At 41.0% G+C, this 17797-nt stretch overlaps 1 protein-coding gene across 1 annotated transcript in view; it reads left to right on the top strand.

Annotated features, from left to right (window-relative positions):
* The first annotated feature begins 1531 nt into the window (after window positions 1–1531).
* GCGR (glucagon receptor) overlaps window positions 1532–17797 on the top strand; it is a 38640-nt gene continuing 22374 nt past the window's right edge. The window contains exon 1 of the mRNA XM_039344767.1: window positions 1532–3655. The gene's annotated coding sequence lies outside the window, so the exon portion shown is untranslated. The remainder of the gene's footprint in view (window positions 3656–17797) is intronic.

Genomic DNA, 17797 nt, shown 5'->3' with positions numbered 1-17797 from the left:
TGGCCATGCGTGTCAGCACTGACACGCGTGTCATAGGTTCGCCATCACTGAGATATGGTAACACTCCAATATACCCGTATTTTCCGGCGTATAAGACGACTCGGCGTATAAGACGACCCCTGACTTCGGAGACGATTTGCATGCTTTAGAAAATCATCTTATACGCCGGAAAATACAGTATCTTTCCTGTTAATCGCTATCGGTTCAGTTCTGGACAGTAACATCATTTTCCGCATAACCTAATATGCACTATTTTGATATTACTAATCTGACCATATTTTCCATTTCATTGTATGAACAATTTTCCTAGAGTACAATGTTGATTTCCATTTTAGGAGTCTGGAAATACAAAATGATTGGCTCTTGCCCTAAAGATTTTATAATCCTTAATTCAACACAATGGAGACATCAAACAAAAGGGAACCAGAATTTAATAGACAGGAGAAAAGAGGGAAGAATATATGCAGTATACTGAGGCAGTACCATTACTCAGATTTTTAAAGGTAACAACCAAAGTTGTTTTAAAGTGAGAAGACTGATAGTCATTTCAATAATTAAATAGTCCCCATTAGATTATTAATAGGAAAGCTCCCCAGAGATTATAGACAAATAAATGAGTAACTTCCATGTTGCCGGTAAGAGCAATACACTAAGCTGTAATTATCTTAATTCTTCTGATTCCTTCTTCCATAAAGCAAAGAAAACAATTTCTGGATCTAATAATAAAGCATATGGTATTGTTGATTCAATTTTTAAAAAAATCATGCATTTTCCCTTTTATTATAATGCCTTGCTTGGAAATATTGGCACTTGGGAGGGTTAATGCCTCTCACAGGTCTAGTGAGCTTTCCTTCTATTTAAACAGATTGGCGATGTAAAACATTTCTCACCATTCTCCAAGAATACCTCTTTCAGTTTGTGTACCTGGTCTTTCATAGATAGAATAATCCTATCCAGAACACGCCAATTTATAATGCCATCTCAAACTTTAAAACAACCTTGGTTTTTACCTTTAAAAATCTGACAAACACCTTCCAGTTCTCTGGATATAAGCTTAATTAATCCACGTACACCATGACTGAACTAAGGCAATATTCATAAAGAGTACTGTATAAGCTGTTTCAATGTCTTAGGACCAAGAATAAGAGGTCTTGTCATTTGCTACCTCCCTGCTCAATACATCCTTTGACACATGGCTACTGGCATGTTTAGAACTGCCATGGATTCCTCTGTTTTGGATTGTACTGGCCTGTAAAAGTCCTGTTCTCCAATTTCTTGATTGTTATTCAAGAATATTGTGTTTTATGCTAGCTCTCACATGTCACACTTTTTTTCTCTTTCATTCAATGTGTCCAATTTTAAAGGCTGCCTGGACATGTCCCTGCACCTTTCTTGGCAAGGTTTTTCAGAAAAGATTTGTCATTGTTTGCTTCCTAGAGCTGAGAAAGAGAGACTGGTCCAAGGTCACCCAGCCAACTTTATGCCTAAAGTGGAACTAGAACTCACTGTCTCCTAGTTTCTAGCCTGATATCTTAACCACTACAGTAAACTGGCTCTCCACACTTTTTAAAGTTTGCTAAATCGTAGTATTTTAGAAATGTAACCCAGAAAACTGTGGCTCATGTTGGTACCTCACAAAATGACTTCAAACAGCATAATTGAAGTCAAAGGCAGGGGGGAAAGAGGGAAAAAGAAGGAACTGGCCTTTGGCCGTGATCTGGATTGGAACTGTAGACTTGAATCTGGCTCCCCATTTGCTTTTCCCTCCAAATAAACAGGCTCATTTATCTTACTTTAAAAAAGAAAGAAATATTAATTAATTAATGTAACATATAATGGTTTCTAAAACCTTTTGTAAAAAGACTTTGGGAATTCAAAGTACAACCTGAGAATTTTTTTTTAAAGATTTTTAAAGTAAAGACTTTAAATTGTAGAACTAAAATAAAGAGTTGATGAGGCAGAATTCCCTTTTACGTACGCATGCTGATTCTTCCTTGTATGATTTTTTCTTTCTTTTATATATTTACGTATTCTAGCTTTAATTATATTTTCCAAAATTTTAACCAGGGCAAACATGAATTTAATTAGCCGGTAAAGTCTTTGGCTCACCTGCTCCCGTTTCTTTATAAATAACTGGATTGTGCAAACTTCTCTTGCTTTTATTGATTGAGTTTCAAGGGAGATATATCTTTGCATTATAATCATAAATGGATGATATATACAACACCAGGGGTCTCCAAACTTGGTAACTTCAAGACTTGTGGACTTCAATTTTAAGGCTTGTGGACTTCAACGCCCAGAATTCTTCAACCAGCCATTAAAGTTACCAAGTTTGGAGACCTCTGTACAAGACCACAGAGATCAATAAAAAGTCACTGACAATATAATAGTCCTCATATAGCAACTGCTTCATATAGGGTCCATTTGCAGTTATGACCATGATGAAAAAGTAGCTTTGTAACCAATCTTTGCAGTTACAATCTTCACAGATCTGTAAAGCAAAGGAAAGCTGAAATACTGTAAGCAGTCACAATGTCACTTAGCAACCACTTTGCTTAATGACCAAACTGTTGGTTCCAATTCTGGTTGCTAAGTGAGACTACCTGTATGGGGATTATTTGTGGGTAATAAAACATTGCAAAACAAAGTATCCTCAGATAAGAAGCCTTTTTTTAAAAAAAAGAGAAATCTGAAATTCATATACTGAATCATACACAAATGGTATCCAGTTATTGGAATTCAAATATTGATTATGCATAAAAACGAAGTTGGGATATGATGCTGAACAGAGCTGGAAATAAGAGTTTAGTGTTTTTTCTCCAAGTATGCAAGCCACATTTTTTGTTTTCTAAGCTTGGATTTATGATTAGGACTTCCTGTAGGTTGTGTATCTGACAGGGGAATTGATTCCTCCATTACTTCCTACGTATCATTAAAAGAGAGTTATTGCTTCTAATTGTCTTGTCCCCAGAACCAGGGACACCTTCTTTCTTTCTCCAAGGCCTTTTTGACCATTCACGTGTCAACGGGTTCACACACGGGTTAGAAAGTTGAGGCACGCCACGCGGGGGAGACTTGTGGCTCTTGCCCTGGCAGATCTGAACAAGGCAGGGAGGCTCGGCTTGCCCCCGTTACTCATCGGGAGTTTCACGCACGCCACAGCCCCTCAGTCGGATGATGCGCTTCAGGTGAGAGGCTCCCTCCGTAGTCTTGGCGCCTCCAACCTCGCTTCTTCCTTAACGGCCGAGGGGGGCTTCGGCGGCCGCAGGGCAGGAGGAGGAGTTGAAAGACCTCCGGGTGAGCTATAACTTGTGGAGCAGGAGACAGAGAGGCGAGGGAGCCGCTGACGAGCGGCGGGGGTGTTTGCCGGGCGTCCGGAGGAGGGCTCGGAATCTCTCCGGCTCCCTGCCCACACCTGCTGTCCGAGGAGCGGCGCTCTCCTTGCTGCCTGCCCCGCCCCGCTGCCCCGAGGAGCCAGCCGTCCCCTCCCCCGACCCGCTCAGTGGCTGCTGCGGCGAGCCGCGGCTTTGATAAAAGTTTTTGAGAGAAACCGAGCCTGACAGCCGACGGCGGGTAACAGAGCGAAGCTTTCCGGCCCCGCGACCCTTTTGCCTCGCGATGCGCCCCAGAGGCGCCGGGAACCGACGCCAGCCCGGTAGGTTCGCACTGGGAGATGGGGGAAACGGCAGCGTCCTTCTTGGGTCAGGAACTGGGGGTCGCCCATTGGAGCCCGGCCGGTTCGAAAGTCCCTGAGCCGCCCGGGGTGAGGGAGGGGTGGGGACGAAGGTCCTGAGGTGAGTTTTCCGGGGGCCTCGTCGAGGCAGCTCGTGGAAGGGAGCCCTCGCGGCTGCATTTGGAAGTCCACTTGGCTCTCGTGCCCCGGGCTAAGAGGGAGCTGTGCACACACGCGGCCGGCAGCCTCTTCCCGCCTCTATCCCTCGCTCGGCTGGTCCGTGCGCTCTCCCGGTTGGCGAGACGTTGTGGGGAACAAAAGGAGTCCGGCCTCATTCGGATCACCCACGCGGAGCAAAACATAATGGGACAGCCCAGCCGGGTCCAGAGGGAAAAGTACGGTTGAGGAATAAACGCGAGCAGCTTCTGTAACTTTCAACCGAGGCAGCAACAAGAGAGCTCCCAAATATTCCCCGCTTCAAAGGCTCTCCCTCCCCTTCGGGGGGCCAACGCAGATGGGAAATGTCCGATCCAACGCCGTATATGCCTCTTCCAGTGCGTCGTGAGGGTCGGGGGCTCAGTAAGAAGTAACTTTAATCAACCCCCTGCCAGAAATATAACTCCTCTTTTGATAAGAGCGAGCGGGCTCCCCCCCCCCCCGGCCCTGGAACCGGGCAGGGCAATTCTCACAGCATTATGGGTAGAGCCTGTCACTATTTTGCTGTTGACAATTTGGAGGGGGTAGATATCGGCTTATGAGGTGGGTTTTATTTATTCCTTAAATCTATATGGCTGTGGGTGAAGGTCCCTTCTCCGACCTTGTGGGTTGGTTTCTGAACGTTTCGTTACCAGGCTAGGTAACATCTTCAGCAGAGTTTAGTGTTCTGACCTGCTTCAAGCCCTTATAAACAGAACACCGATGTCTCCTAAACTCTGCTGAAGAAGTTACCTAGCCTGGTAAGGAAACGTTCAAAAACTAACCCACAACCTTGGAGAACGAACCTTCACCCTCATCCTACACCCCAGCTATATTCACCACAATATGGCTGTATCAACAAGTACTGTCAAACAGTATATGAAGTAGAAACAGTTTGGATTTTTTTATATATAAGTTAAGGTGTAGACAATAGTGCATGTGCATGTATGTTAGTGTGTGTGTGTGTGTGTATATGTATATATATACACACACACACACACACACACACACATACACACACATGATTACATTTGATTTACAGAGAAATAGTGAATGAGCCTCCACTGTAAATTCAGCTCAGAACTTTATAGCTCTTAAAACCTAACAGATGGATATAGCCTGACTTTTGGTGAGCTGCAGTTCACTTCACCCAATGCTTTCGCTGCTGCAGTTTCTGCACCTATTTTTTATTTTCACCCCATGTTGTTCTGCAGGCTCTACTGTGACTTGTACTGTAATAGTGCTCCAGCACTGACTACCCTCAGCCTTTTGTCCCTAGTCCATGGTCTGGCCTGGCTTAGTTCATTAATTACCTAACACTTGGCAGAACTTCCACTTAATTAATACTAATGACAATCTGCTGCATGTGCAGAAGAAAAGGTGGCTGCGGGGAGAGCATGCCCAGTGCTTGAGCAAACAATATTTACCAAAGAGAGTGTCCCATGTGAACTCTTACACAAAGATGGGAATAGGGAAAAGGGGGGAGGGGAGTGCAGTGGACAATGTTACTGTCCATTCAGGTGATTCAGTCTATATGTATAATGTAATCTCACAACATCCCCTGGGAAAATTAAGAAGGATCCTAGGATAGTATCCTTGGGGGGTTTGGCTTCACATTCAAATTAAAGGTGCTAAAAATGATTCTGCCTTGGGAATGAATTCCTAGCCCATCTGATGATTGGTGTTTGAGAGTGTCAAAGTCAAATTAAGAGTTCACCCTGTCTTGCTGGGTTTACTGTCAATATTATTCTTATTAATGTACCATTTCATACAAAACTTGCTAATGTGTCAGAAGTAACACACAGTAATCTATGGCACTCTGCAGCAAATTAATGGAATGAAAGCAAAATCCTAACCAAGTTAGTAGCTGATGGTTTTTGGCTGTAACTGGCACTTATGGGTTAGCTCTTCTGCTCTGGTGACATCCTTAGTAAGAACAAGGCTGTAGGTTGTGGAAATCTGACCATAGGGATATTTAAATGTATTATTTCTTCATTGTCAGGCAAAGTCAAAACTTACAGCAATTGTATCAACTTTTTGAGCCGTGCATGAAGAGCAAACTTACTTTTGGCTCCCAGAATTAGTTCTGACCTCTGACCTTTAGTCCAGACAATAGTGAGGAGAGTTAGGTTACAAGCCTATATTTTTTTGCAAGACTTGTTTTCTTCTTTTCAGCTGTGACATTTTTTTTCTTTTTAGCAAATTCTCAGAAAAGCTGCCTTTGAGCCAGTAGGTTCCTTTTAATCTATTATTTGGTTCTTTACTACGAAATGGAGCACTGACATGACCTTAAAATGCCTTGAAAGACTTTTTCCTATTTCTGTAAAATCAGCGACCAGTTCTTGCCCCTCTGTCCCAATATAGTATGGACTGGACATTTTGTGTATGCATTTATGTTATATACCGATATCTTTAAAAAGGGAAGAAGTAAAACAAATTTGTCGAACAGTCTAGAGTTTTAATGTTTTAATTATACAGAAATATAAATATTCAAATTATTTGTGAAAAAGTATATTAGTTATTAATCTGATAGGTATGGCACTTTTAGAGGACTTTTAATTATTTGAAAACTGTTATATTTGACATAGAGAACAGTAAGCATCAGGACTTCCATGTCTGGGATGCAACAAGTTAGAGTTCTCTCTATATATATACTCTAGTATTTGAATTTTACAGCCACATCAATAGACCTAATAGCCCAAAGAATATATCTGTACTGTAGTAATATCCCACAGTAGGGACCAGTCTTTCCAGTCTGCTGCCTTGCCAGTACACTAGATTACAACTCCCATTCTCCATAGCCAATTTTGCATTATAGCTCTCTTGTCCATTTAAAGCTACCTCATAGCTTTAAATGGACAAGGGGAGATGCATGTATCAAATCTGTAGAAAAACAGGCTGCAGAAGACAGTTGCAGACAGATTCTAAGCTGCACGTTGCCACTGAAATTATAAACATTTCCAGAGACATATCTCTTCTCTAACTTGAACTGTTCTATCTCTACTTTACATGCTTCTTTTTACTGAAAGATGTCTAATATGGTTTGTAAATTTCCCATAATCTTTGTTCCCTTTATCTTGAGTATAATTCATTAAAACCTCCATGACTTGGAAGAGATCACCACTGTTTTGTTGCAAACATAGCAAAGAATCTGTTCTCTGCACGTACTGAGTGATCCTGGTTGTAATAGAGAACGGTTGTGCATCATAAGGTCATCCATGTTCTCATCTAATGTAACTGAACTCATATTGGAACATTGTTCATATGATACTTCCTCATGTCCCAATTAGCATGAACCTGAGGCTGCACCCTGGGAATTAAGGATGAAGCAGAATTAGCTTTTCTGTTCTTTGCCTGACTCTTTCCTGGTATTTAATTTATAATCAATTGCATTTATTTTTAAAAAATTAAATACTGAATTTAATCAGATCTTAAAGGTTTCACTGGTTCTTTCCGTATGTGCTTAGTGATAAAGTTTTCTTTAGGTAACCAGCATTGAAAAAAAAAATGAACCGCATCTCTTGAAGTATATATGAGATACAATACAGTAGTCCTGCTTATTAGAGGGAGTTTATTGCATGTGTGCAGAGTTTTAGAGATAGTTAAATGGTTATGCAGCTGCTCCACTGTGTGGCCAAATCAAGATTATTAAACCCCTAATATTTTTACAGTACTCCTGATATTTTACCATGTCATCAAAATGCTTGATCATTGGTCTTACACTACCATAATACAATCTTAGCTTGTGCTGGAAAACTTTGACTTAGTTTAAATCAGTGGTTCTCATCCTTTTTAATGCCGTGACCCCCAACCGGTCGTAAGTCGAGGACTACTCAACCGGTCGTAAGTCAAGGACTACTCAACTGTGCAGCACCGTTTGCAGAATGGGACTTTTGGCGGGCTCAGCAGGGCAGAGACAGCCTGGACAATTCCTATTGGCTTTTGAAAGCCAATAGAATTAGACTCTATTCAAGAGAGTCTATTCTATTGGCTTTCAAAAGCCAATAGAATAAAAGGGAGTAGCACAGCTAAGGAAAAGGGGGAAAAAATGGGGGACTGAGTTGTTTGGCAACCCCCGTGAAATGGTCGTTCGACCCCAAATGGGGTCCCAACCCACAGGTTGAGAACCACTGGTTTAAATTAAAAGCATAGTTATCTGTCTGCATCACTATTCCATTACATGCTGAAAAGAAGAAACAGGTTCATTCAACTCAGAAACAGGCATACTTCCCAGCATTGCATTAGAATCTACGGCCTGATCAGAACAAGTTGCAACTCAAATGAAGTACTAAACAATCTTTTATATATTTACTTAGAAGAAAGTAACTCTTTGTGCAGTGGGGCTTCCAGCAAACCCTGCCTGTGATTCCAGGTGGGATTCAGCCAGTTCGCACCAGTTCAGTACAACTGGTAGCTAATTTTTTGTTGCCCAGGCCCAGAATGGACTTCTGGAAGTGGCATCCACACAGAGAACCGGTTGTTCACATATTTAAATCCCACCATTGGAGCAGAGCAATCCTATATTCCATTCAGAGCATTTTGTGGTCCTACCACTAGAAAAAGCACAGTGACTCCTTTGCTTGCATACCTGCAGAACATAATAAGTGTAATAGGAACCCCAGGGGATGTCCTTCTTGTATCTTTCCTGTTGTTGTTTTCCCTCCCAAAAAAAGTTTCATTTGGTTTGGCACATTGTGATAGGTTAGAGGTCTTTGGCTCTGTCCCTAACCAAAGCCTGTTTTGTGCATTTTGGACCTCTACTATACTAAGGTCGGGATTTCCTAACCTCAGGACAGCCAGCTATGAAGTCTAGGTGGGAGTAGGAGAAATATTAGTTTCCCCTATGAAATTGGGAAGAGAAACAAAGTACCTTATGCCCCCGAGAACAGCACTAAAGTCCTAACTTCGGTTGGGTTGGCTGTGATTATAACAATTCTAGTTAAGTAGATAAGGAGTGTTCAGTACTCCAGGCACCACAGACAGAGAACAATCCTACATATACTTGTTTTGTATATGGAGATCCAAAGATAATGGTGGAAGAGAGGAAGGAGGGGTGTTCTTCCATCACAATTTTATGTTTATTTTATCTTTGCACTTTTCATACCATTGGTTGCAAATAAAGAGATATCTATACATCAGTTCCAAAGTTGGCATTCATTACCCTTAATTTGGGAGTATTTCATGAGAATGGAAATGTTATCATACTTACAGATCCAAGCTTGTCCCTGATCTTCCTTGAATGCTGATGCCTGTACAGAAGCGAAGGGGTTCTGCAGTGATTGGGAAGGGAATTATGACTTCAACTCCCCTCTCCTTCAGAGAAATACCTAAAACAGTGTTAGTCCTACAGGGCATTATTTGACAAAGGCATTTAATTAGTAATTGTTTCTGGAAAATGTTCCAATATTTGGGGGAGCAACCTTTTTACTGCTGAGGTCCAATTTTCTTTGAGATTCACCTGCAGAAAATTGCCTTACAAAAGAGGAGTCCCATCCAAGATATAGTTCAGTACTTGCAATGATCAGCCTGATCAATGCTTTTCATTCAGGGCAGTAATACTAACCAATACAATTAATCCTAAGTGTTATTTGGAGCTTCTCACAAAATCTGGTTAGGGAGTTGTTGCTTTCAAGAAAAAAAAAATCACACTCTCCCCAAATTACACTGACCCGGGATGCAGCAAGAAGAAAGTTGCAAGGGGGTGGAGAAAAAGTCCAATGAACATTCTGTCCCAGTGCAGCCTCTGAAAAGCTTGGCTATGTGCCACAGTGGACTGGGCTTAAAAAATAGATATGGCTGCCGAGTTTTAGCTTCCTGTCTATCTGTCTGTCTACCTGTCTCATTCAATCTGTTTTATGTAGCAGACTAGAGGAGACTGATTTTATCAGAGGTTTCATTTGTTTGCTTAGGCCAAGGGTCACACAAAATTTGAAGTCACTCAATGGCCCACTCTCTCACTAGTATGTAGTTTTTTTCCCTTTGACAGAAGGTACAAATGAATTAATATTGGCAAGTATTTATTTTTTACATTTCTACTTCTTCAAGTAGAAGTAAGAAGTACAGAACATATGATTCATCTCTGTTTGTTTATATACATAACCCCGGTGATGCAAACTGCAAGTAATCCTTGTCTAGCGATTGCCTTATTTAGCAGCCATTTGCAATTACAACGGTGATGAAAATATAACCTTGTATCAATCCTCACATTTATGACCTTCCCAGATCTGTAAATCAAAGGAAAGCTGAAGCTTTCATAAGCATAGCTGTGGTTACATGACTATGGAGATATTCAGCCATCCACGTCATGGTTGTCCCAAAGGTGCTTTTTCAAAAGGCCAACTGCACTTTGTTTTTCCTGGAAGACATTTTGCTTCTCATCCAAGAAGCTTCTTCAGTCAGAACTGAAGAAGCTTCTTGAATGAGAAGCAAGCCGTCTTCAAGGAAAAACAAAAGTCCAGTTGCCTTTTAAAAAAGCACCTTTGGGGCAGATGCGGTTATATTTAGCAACCCTCTTCACTTAACAACCAAGTTGCTGTACCCAATTTTGGTCACTAAACAAGAATTAACTGTAGGTTGAAATAGAATTATTTGCACAAATGAGCTTCCTGATTGGGTATTTTGTACTGGAATCTTTCAGGCTGAATCCTTATTTTCGGCTGTGCTTCTTACAGATGCTGGCAGATAAAGTTTAGCCCCAAATTTTCTACTTTTGCGCAATGAATCCAACATACTCTAGGATTTGAGCCCTAACATTAACAAATATACTCTGGAGCTAACTTGCAATAGGCCTAGTGGCACACCTGCTCTGGATGTATACTTATTCATTGGTGGGGATAGCCGACTGGTTTCTTTTGATTGCTATCCCTTTCTTTGTCCAAGGCCCAAGGATTGATTGCTGAGACACTGCCACAGGGCTACATGGTTTCTTGGAAAGACCTGCAGGGATTTGAGGCCCCAAGCAGGGTCCTTTGGATCCCATCTCATCCTCTCCACAGTGCCCTTTGTGCCTCAGTTCCAGGCTGGGTTGTGTCAACAGATGATTGCGAAGGCTTCTGTTTGAACAGGCCTTACTCACCATGAGACTTTGCAGCTTGGGAAGCAGCCTCAGAATAACAACTCCTGCTGTGTCACCAATCTCTGACCTATCCGGTTGGATGGGAGCCATCATCAGCACTTCCTCCAATAAAGTCAAACCGAGGGGACTAGTTTTACATTGGAATAATAGAACTGTGACTTCCCTTTTCCATCTCTGATGGTTTCCTCCCATCTTAAAAGATGACAGTGAGGGCTGTAAGATTACTGTTTTGGTTTAGAAAAAGATTCGGCAGCAGTCTTTGTCTGAACATAGCCACATGCAAATGGTGTCACCTCCCTACCCCACCCCCAAGAGTGCTGGTGATGATCTTCCCAGTAGTACTGTCTTCCCTAGGCAAAATAGCAATGGACCTTCTTTCCACGCCACTGAGTTGTTGAATTTGAGAAGAAAGAGCAAAGCAAAGGGAACTGGAGTGCAATATAATATTCAGACAAAAGTTATGTGACCCATGAGCTCAGGGTACTGCCAAGATGTGCGCCGTCCAGGCATCCTTCTGCAACTCATGACGTTGGAGCCAGTGCTCACTACAGGATACCTGGCTGGGATAGCCGGCCAGGCCTTGGCACGCGAACCCTCATTAACCAGCTCTTCACCAGCTGTGCTGGCCGCTCTACCCGTATTCTTCAGTCTCAGCAAGCTGTTGTGTTGGAAAGGTGCAGCTGGTTTTTCAGCAGCAGAATCAGTCATTGATCCTAAACTTACAGAATTGGAAGGTCCTAAAAAACCTGATCAGAATTGGCAAGACTTTAGAGATCTTTATCTTTATCTTCCAAATCTTTATCTTAAATGTGGACCAGACTTTTCTTTCCCTCCTGAATTGGTTTAGAGACAAGATTCCCACAGTACATAAGATCAGAAGACATGTTCTTTGTGCTATAAGACAGGTGAATAGAACCGGAATTGGAGACCAAAACTGTGGTAGTATCAAGTACCATTCAGATGAGAAGTTACTGTTTGTATATACTGTAGCAACCTTCCCACATTTGAATGCCTTCCATATGCACGGACTTCAGTTCATAGGATTCTTCCAGAAAAATGGCTAGTACTGTGAATTCAGGGAGTTGAAGCCCATATATCTGGAGGAGGCTTGAATTGGAGAATACTCCCAGATTGTAAACAGAATACAGGATTTCCCCTCTGATTGTTCATTATAGTGATCAATGTGGGCAATTTCCAAACACAGTTACTTCTTTCTCCTCCTCCAGTGCCACCACAATTAATCTAACATCTGTCGTCCTTGTTAGAGATGGTAGAAAAAAGGAAGTGAGTTAATCTAACTTGAAAGGAAAAATGTATTTGTAAGTGACTAATGTGCATTTCAAGCTCACCTGAATTTCACGTCACTCCATTAGTATAATTCCATTTTTCCTGGCTCCTTTTCTCAGAGGATCAATTAATTCTTATTCTTAGACTCCATCATATGTTTGGTTTGCATAGGTGGGGTAAAATAGCAGAGCAGAAGAGTTAGAATCTTGGAAGAGCATCTCTTCTGCACAATATCTCAGTATCACTTTTTTGGGGTGTTCCTATCCACTGTAGTTCTAATGCAACATCAGCCATTTGTATTAGCATTTAAAAAAGATGCAGGCCTATGAGAAGTTTGTTCCTCCATCCCAAAATAGATACTATTATCCATCTGCATTTGCTATCTGCCCAGACTGTCTTTTTTGTTTTATCCTATTCTGCTTCCAGTTGCGTGCCAGCTTTTCCTATCTTCCACAGTCAGGCAGTTTTCCATCATTGTATTACAAGATAAGGTAGGGACTGATGTTATTATGAAGAAGCTCCTCCCCCTACATCACCTTCCAAATAACAGAGCCCATTGGAATGAGCTGTTAAAATCAGAAAATTTCAGCCAGCCCCAAAGAGCTCCTATGAAACCTACGAAATGCCATTAGCATTATGGTAAACCATTATTGCAAAAAAGATTGCCTAGTGTCTGTCTCCTTTGGTCTCATCATTCCTGCATCCTGACAACTGGGTAATGCCGAAAAATAAAATCATCAGATTTTCTGTTGCTATTTTACACACAGATATAGGAGAAGGACTGGGTCAAGGAGACTAACCATCTGGACATGGAATTGTAGAGCTGTCTCAATTGATCTGTTGTCATTTTTGCAGTCTGTTGCCTTTATCCAGCAACCTGCCAGCAAGATTAGTGAAGGAGAATCAGAATTAAGGAGCAAGAGTTGAGGTGGAAAAGCAAATGAGAAGAGCAGAGAGGGCAGCTGTTGAATGCCTGCCAATGATGGAACTAAGGAGCTTCCCCTTAAGGAGGTTAGCTAAAGTTATTGGATCTCTACTATTGGGGAAAAGCCAGCCCCACACACTCCATCGCATCAGTTCCTCCCCAGGGCTTCCCTTTGCTCCCAGCCAAGCAAGGAAGCCCCCGCTGGGTTGGATTGTAGCTTCCATGCCAATCTAGCCACAGAGTATCTGCCATTAATGGATTAGGGGCTAATCCCTTAGCATTGTAATAAGAGAGGAGCCTCCCCCCCCTACTCCTACAATCTTTATCTTGAGCTCTGAAGATTAAGTGCTAGTGAAATGTTGGCGCTTGTGTGTCAATATATGTGTGTTTGTATATATGTGAGAAAAAGAAGAATCAGAGCTGGAAGCAATTCTGATTTTGCTTGCCTGCAAGTGCCTGCATCTAGCATGGGCAATGATGGATGGTGCGGTACAGGTAGTCCTTGACTTACAATAGTTCATTTAGTGACCATTCAAAGTTACAACGGCGTAGAAAAAAAGTGTCTTATGACTGTTTTTCACACTTGCATCCGTTGCAGCATCCCCACAGTCATGTAATCAAAATTTAGACACTTGAAACTGACTCGTACTAATGACGGTTGCAGTGTCCCAGGGTCATACACACACCTTTTGAGACCTTCTGGCAAGCAAAATCAATGGGGAAACCAGATTCACTTAATTGCATTACTAACTCAGCAACTGCAGTGATTCATTTAGCAACTGTGGCAAGAAAGTCATAAATTGGGGAAAAATTCACTTAACAACTGTCTCACTTAGCAACAGAAATGTTGGGCTCAATTATGGTGGAAGGTCAAGGAATACCTGTACATTGACTAAGCAGAAGAGCTTCGCTTTTAGTGGGTGCAGTTACAGATATTTACGGAGCTTCTTTTCTTTCTTTCCTTTTTCACATGAAAAAGGGCCCTTTCAGTCATTTGTTCCAGCACTCAAGAAAGGCCCCACGTGGTCCAGCTGCAAAAGATATCAGGGTGATCCCAATCCTGTTGGCCTTTTATGTGTGTGTCCAGGTCTGAGACCCCAAATGTGTTAAGAGGCCCATTTCCTGACTAACATCCATAGTAACAGTTTTACTTGTGCCATGGATATTTATTTTATACTGTTCTAATAGTTTTAATTGTTTTTATGTCTTATGATGTATGCTGCCCTGAGTTTCTTATTTAGATGGGAATTTATAGAAATCAAGTAAATAAATATGCTTTCAGAGTAGGGCTATAAGATGAAAATCTCTATTTCTCTGTTATCTCTTTGCAAAGGTCTGTTCCAAAAGAATTGACTAGATCTGCTGTTCTGTGTGCACCTATGTTTAAGTAAGCAACATTGACATTCAGAGTAAACATGCATGGGATCAAGCTGTACTTGTGTTACTGGAAGAAGGGAGAGTGATACCCTGTGAAATCAAAACCACACTTCCTAGTAAAATAAATATGAATCTACAGACATCAAAGAGAGCTGACCCTGAAATTAAAGCATCCAGCAAAGAGGATACTGATCTTTATATCCTGCCTGTCTGATGCTATCTATCTATCTATCTATCTATCTATCTATCTATTCTATTCTATTCTATTCTATTCTATTCTATTCTATTCTATTCTATTCTATTTTTTTATCTACCCAATTCTTTATGTCGTGCAAAGCTGACAAAAAATGAGAAGCTTAATTCAACTGATAAAATAAGTCAGCAGAACCAGATGGCATTTACTGGGGAGTTCTTCAAAAACCCAAATGAGAAGCTGCTAATATTTAAGATAATTGTAATGAATAGAAGAATGGAATGGAGTGGAGTGGAGTAGAGTAGAGTAGAGTAGAGTAGAGTAGAGTAGAGTAGAGTAGAGTAGAGTAGAGTAGAGTAGAGTAGAGTAGAGTAGAGTAGAGTAGAGTAGAATAGAATAGAATAGAATAGAATAGAATAGAATAGAATAGAATATTGTCACTTTAAATGTACACTAATCAGCATACATTAAAATTAAATTTTTGGGCATTCAGCTCTCAAAAAAATATCATTATGCATATAACCATACATACACACATATACAACACAGAGAAACATCACAGTATAGTTCGAATGTATACCTATACACAGCAGAAAAAATCCTGCGAATTTACAAGACAGATGGCATAAGGAACAAAGCTGTTACAGAATCTAGTAGTTTTGACAGAAATACTTCGAAACCTCCTCCCAGAGGGTAGCAACAGAAGCAGACCGTGAATTGGGTGTGTGGGGTCTCTAACAATGCTTCGAGCTCTAAGCATATAGCGCTTATAAGCAGTGTCCTGAATAACGGGAAGTGAGCTTCCTATAATCTTCACAGCTGTCCTTACCAGTCTCTGTATGGGCCTTTTGAGGCTCCGCTACCACCAAACCAAACAATGATGCAGTTTGTTAAAACACTCTCAATCGTGCCTCTGTAAAGAGTGGCCAGGATAGAAGGAGAAAGATGTGCTCTCCTCACGTGATAGAAGAAATGCAAACGCTGGTTTACACGCTTCACCAAAGATAACATATAAAGAGACCAAATCGATTGTTAGTTATCTGCACCCCCAGGTATTGACCACCTCCATAGTGGCAGCCTTGATACAAAGTGGAGTATGACTATGCCGGCTCTTTCTAAAATCAACAATGATCTCCTTTGTTTTATTAACATTCAAAACCAGGTTATTTTTATTTCACCAATCCACCAAAGCCTTCACCCCCTTCATGTAAGAATCTTCATTATCATCCCGGATAAGACCCACCATTGCCTTGTCATCCGCATACTTCACAATATGATTTGTAGCAGACTTGGCGCAGCAGTCATGGGTCATCAAGCTGAACAAAACACAGCCCTGTGGGGAACCTCTACTCAAAAATATGGAATTGAAAAATTTTCTTCCAACTCACACAAACTGGAGCCTATCAATAAGGAAGTCAAATATCCAGTTCCATAAAGAAGTATCAAAACCTAATAGGCCCAGTTTGTTCACCAAATGCTGAGGAATGGTTATGTTGAATGCCAAACTAAAATCAACAAACAGCATTAGCACGTGAGTATTCTCCTCCTCCTGGTGCACCAGACTAAGATGAAGCACATCTATAGAGCGGTTCTTCCGATAAGCAAACTGTAATGAGTCCAATGTAGGGTGAAGGCATGAAATAATATAGTCCTTTACCAATCTCTCAAAACACTTCATCATAATGGAAGTGAGTGAAACTGGATGGTAATCATTAAGGCATGTAATTATAGGTTTTGGGGGGACTGCTACAATGATTCCAGTCTTAAAACATGATGGAACCACGGCCCGATGAAAGATTGAAGATGTCTGTAAGAACAGAGGCCAGCTGGTCAGCACACTCCATAAGTACTTGCCCAGGGATATTATCAGGACCCGTAGCCTTTCGTGTGTTGACTTTCCACAAGATCTTCCAAACAACAGTTGTATCAAACTTAAGTACCTGTTCATTAGGAAGGGGAACAGCCTTTCTTGCTGGAACATTTATTTGAGGCTTTAAATCATCCCAAAACATGTTTAGCTTATTTTAAAAATCCATGTCGCTCTTACATGTCAGGGAAGCTGCCTTATAATCATTGATAACCCAGATACCTTGCCACCTGCATCTAGGGTCCATAGGATCTTGAAAAATAAATGCTGTATTTTCTGACTATAGGCCCGCTTTGCTGTTCTTATTAGCATGTTGCAAATCAGCTCTTGCTGTAGTAAGTGCTGCCACATTCCCTGTTTTAAAAGCAGCATTTCTCACAATCAGTATAACAAATTTACAGAAAGTTCCTATAGGATGTGAAACCCCACTACCCAAATAATAGCAATGGCATAACATTTTGCCACAAAAGGAAAAACTTATTAAAGCACAAATTATGAAATTACAGAAAAAAATTACAGGAGAAGTATTAAATCAGTGATAAACCCTTTTAAACTCAGTAAAAAAGTTACTTCTGGGAAGTTGTGTGTAAGGGTGTACTGCTCACACACCATTTCTGATTGCTGTTCTATATTCTATTGTTAATGAGCATGGAGTTAATTTGGAGTTTTTACTTCCTTCATTTCTTCTTTGTTATCATTTTTTTAAATAACTGTTTTCCCCCAGGATCCTAAACTCTTCTTCTGTTGTGAGTCCCAGAATTCATTCTCTGTCCAAAGAAGTGGCAGAGGTTACATTTTTACCATTGTAGTATCAATCTCTTTTTCTCCATAGAAAAATCTAATAATACAAAGTATATTAAATAATGATACTAACTCACATTCCAGGTGGGATCCCTCTAGCAGGCAGCAGCCAATAGAGTGAGAATAGAAAAAGTTGAGTCTGATGACAGTATACCATTACTCCATTCTTATATCGCCAAAAGGTTATGGGGCAGTGAAAGAAGATGTATAAAATAGCCACAAATTCCCATTTCTTGCTCTAGCCTTATTTCTGCAGTACTACAGAATGGTTCTGAAAAACATCATATGGCGATTAATGGAGAAAAGGTCTCTCCTTGGCTATTAAGCCAGCTAACTAAAATGGAACTTCCATGGGCAGCAATAATAACACCATATATTTGTGCACAAAATGTTTTAAGTCAAGA

The sequence above is a fragment of the Crotalus tigris genome, unplaced genomic scaffold (assembly GCF_016545835.1).
Source record: "Crotalus tigris isolate CLP2741 ecotype Arizona unplaced genomic scaffold, ASM1654583v1 scf7180000017551.9496454, whole genome shotgun sequence".
Classification (NCBI taxonomy): Eukaryota; Metazoa; Chordata; class Lepidosauria; order Squamata; family Viperidae; genus Crotalus; species Crotalus tigris.
Note: the sequence above shows the minus strand (reverse complement) of the source record. Positions and strands in the feature narration are given on the sequence as shown.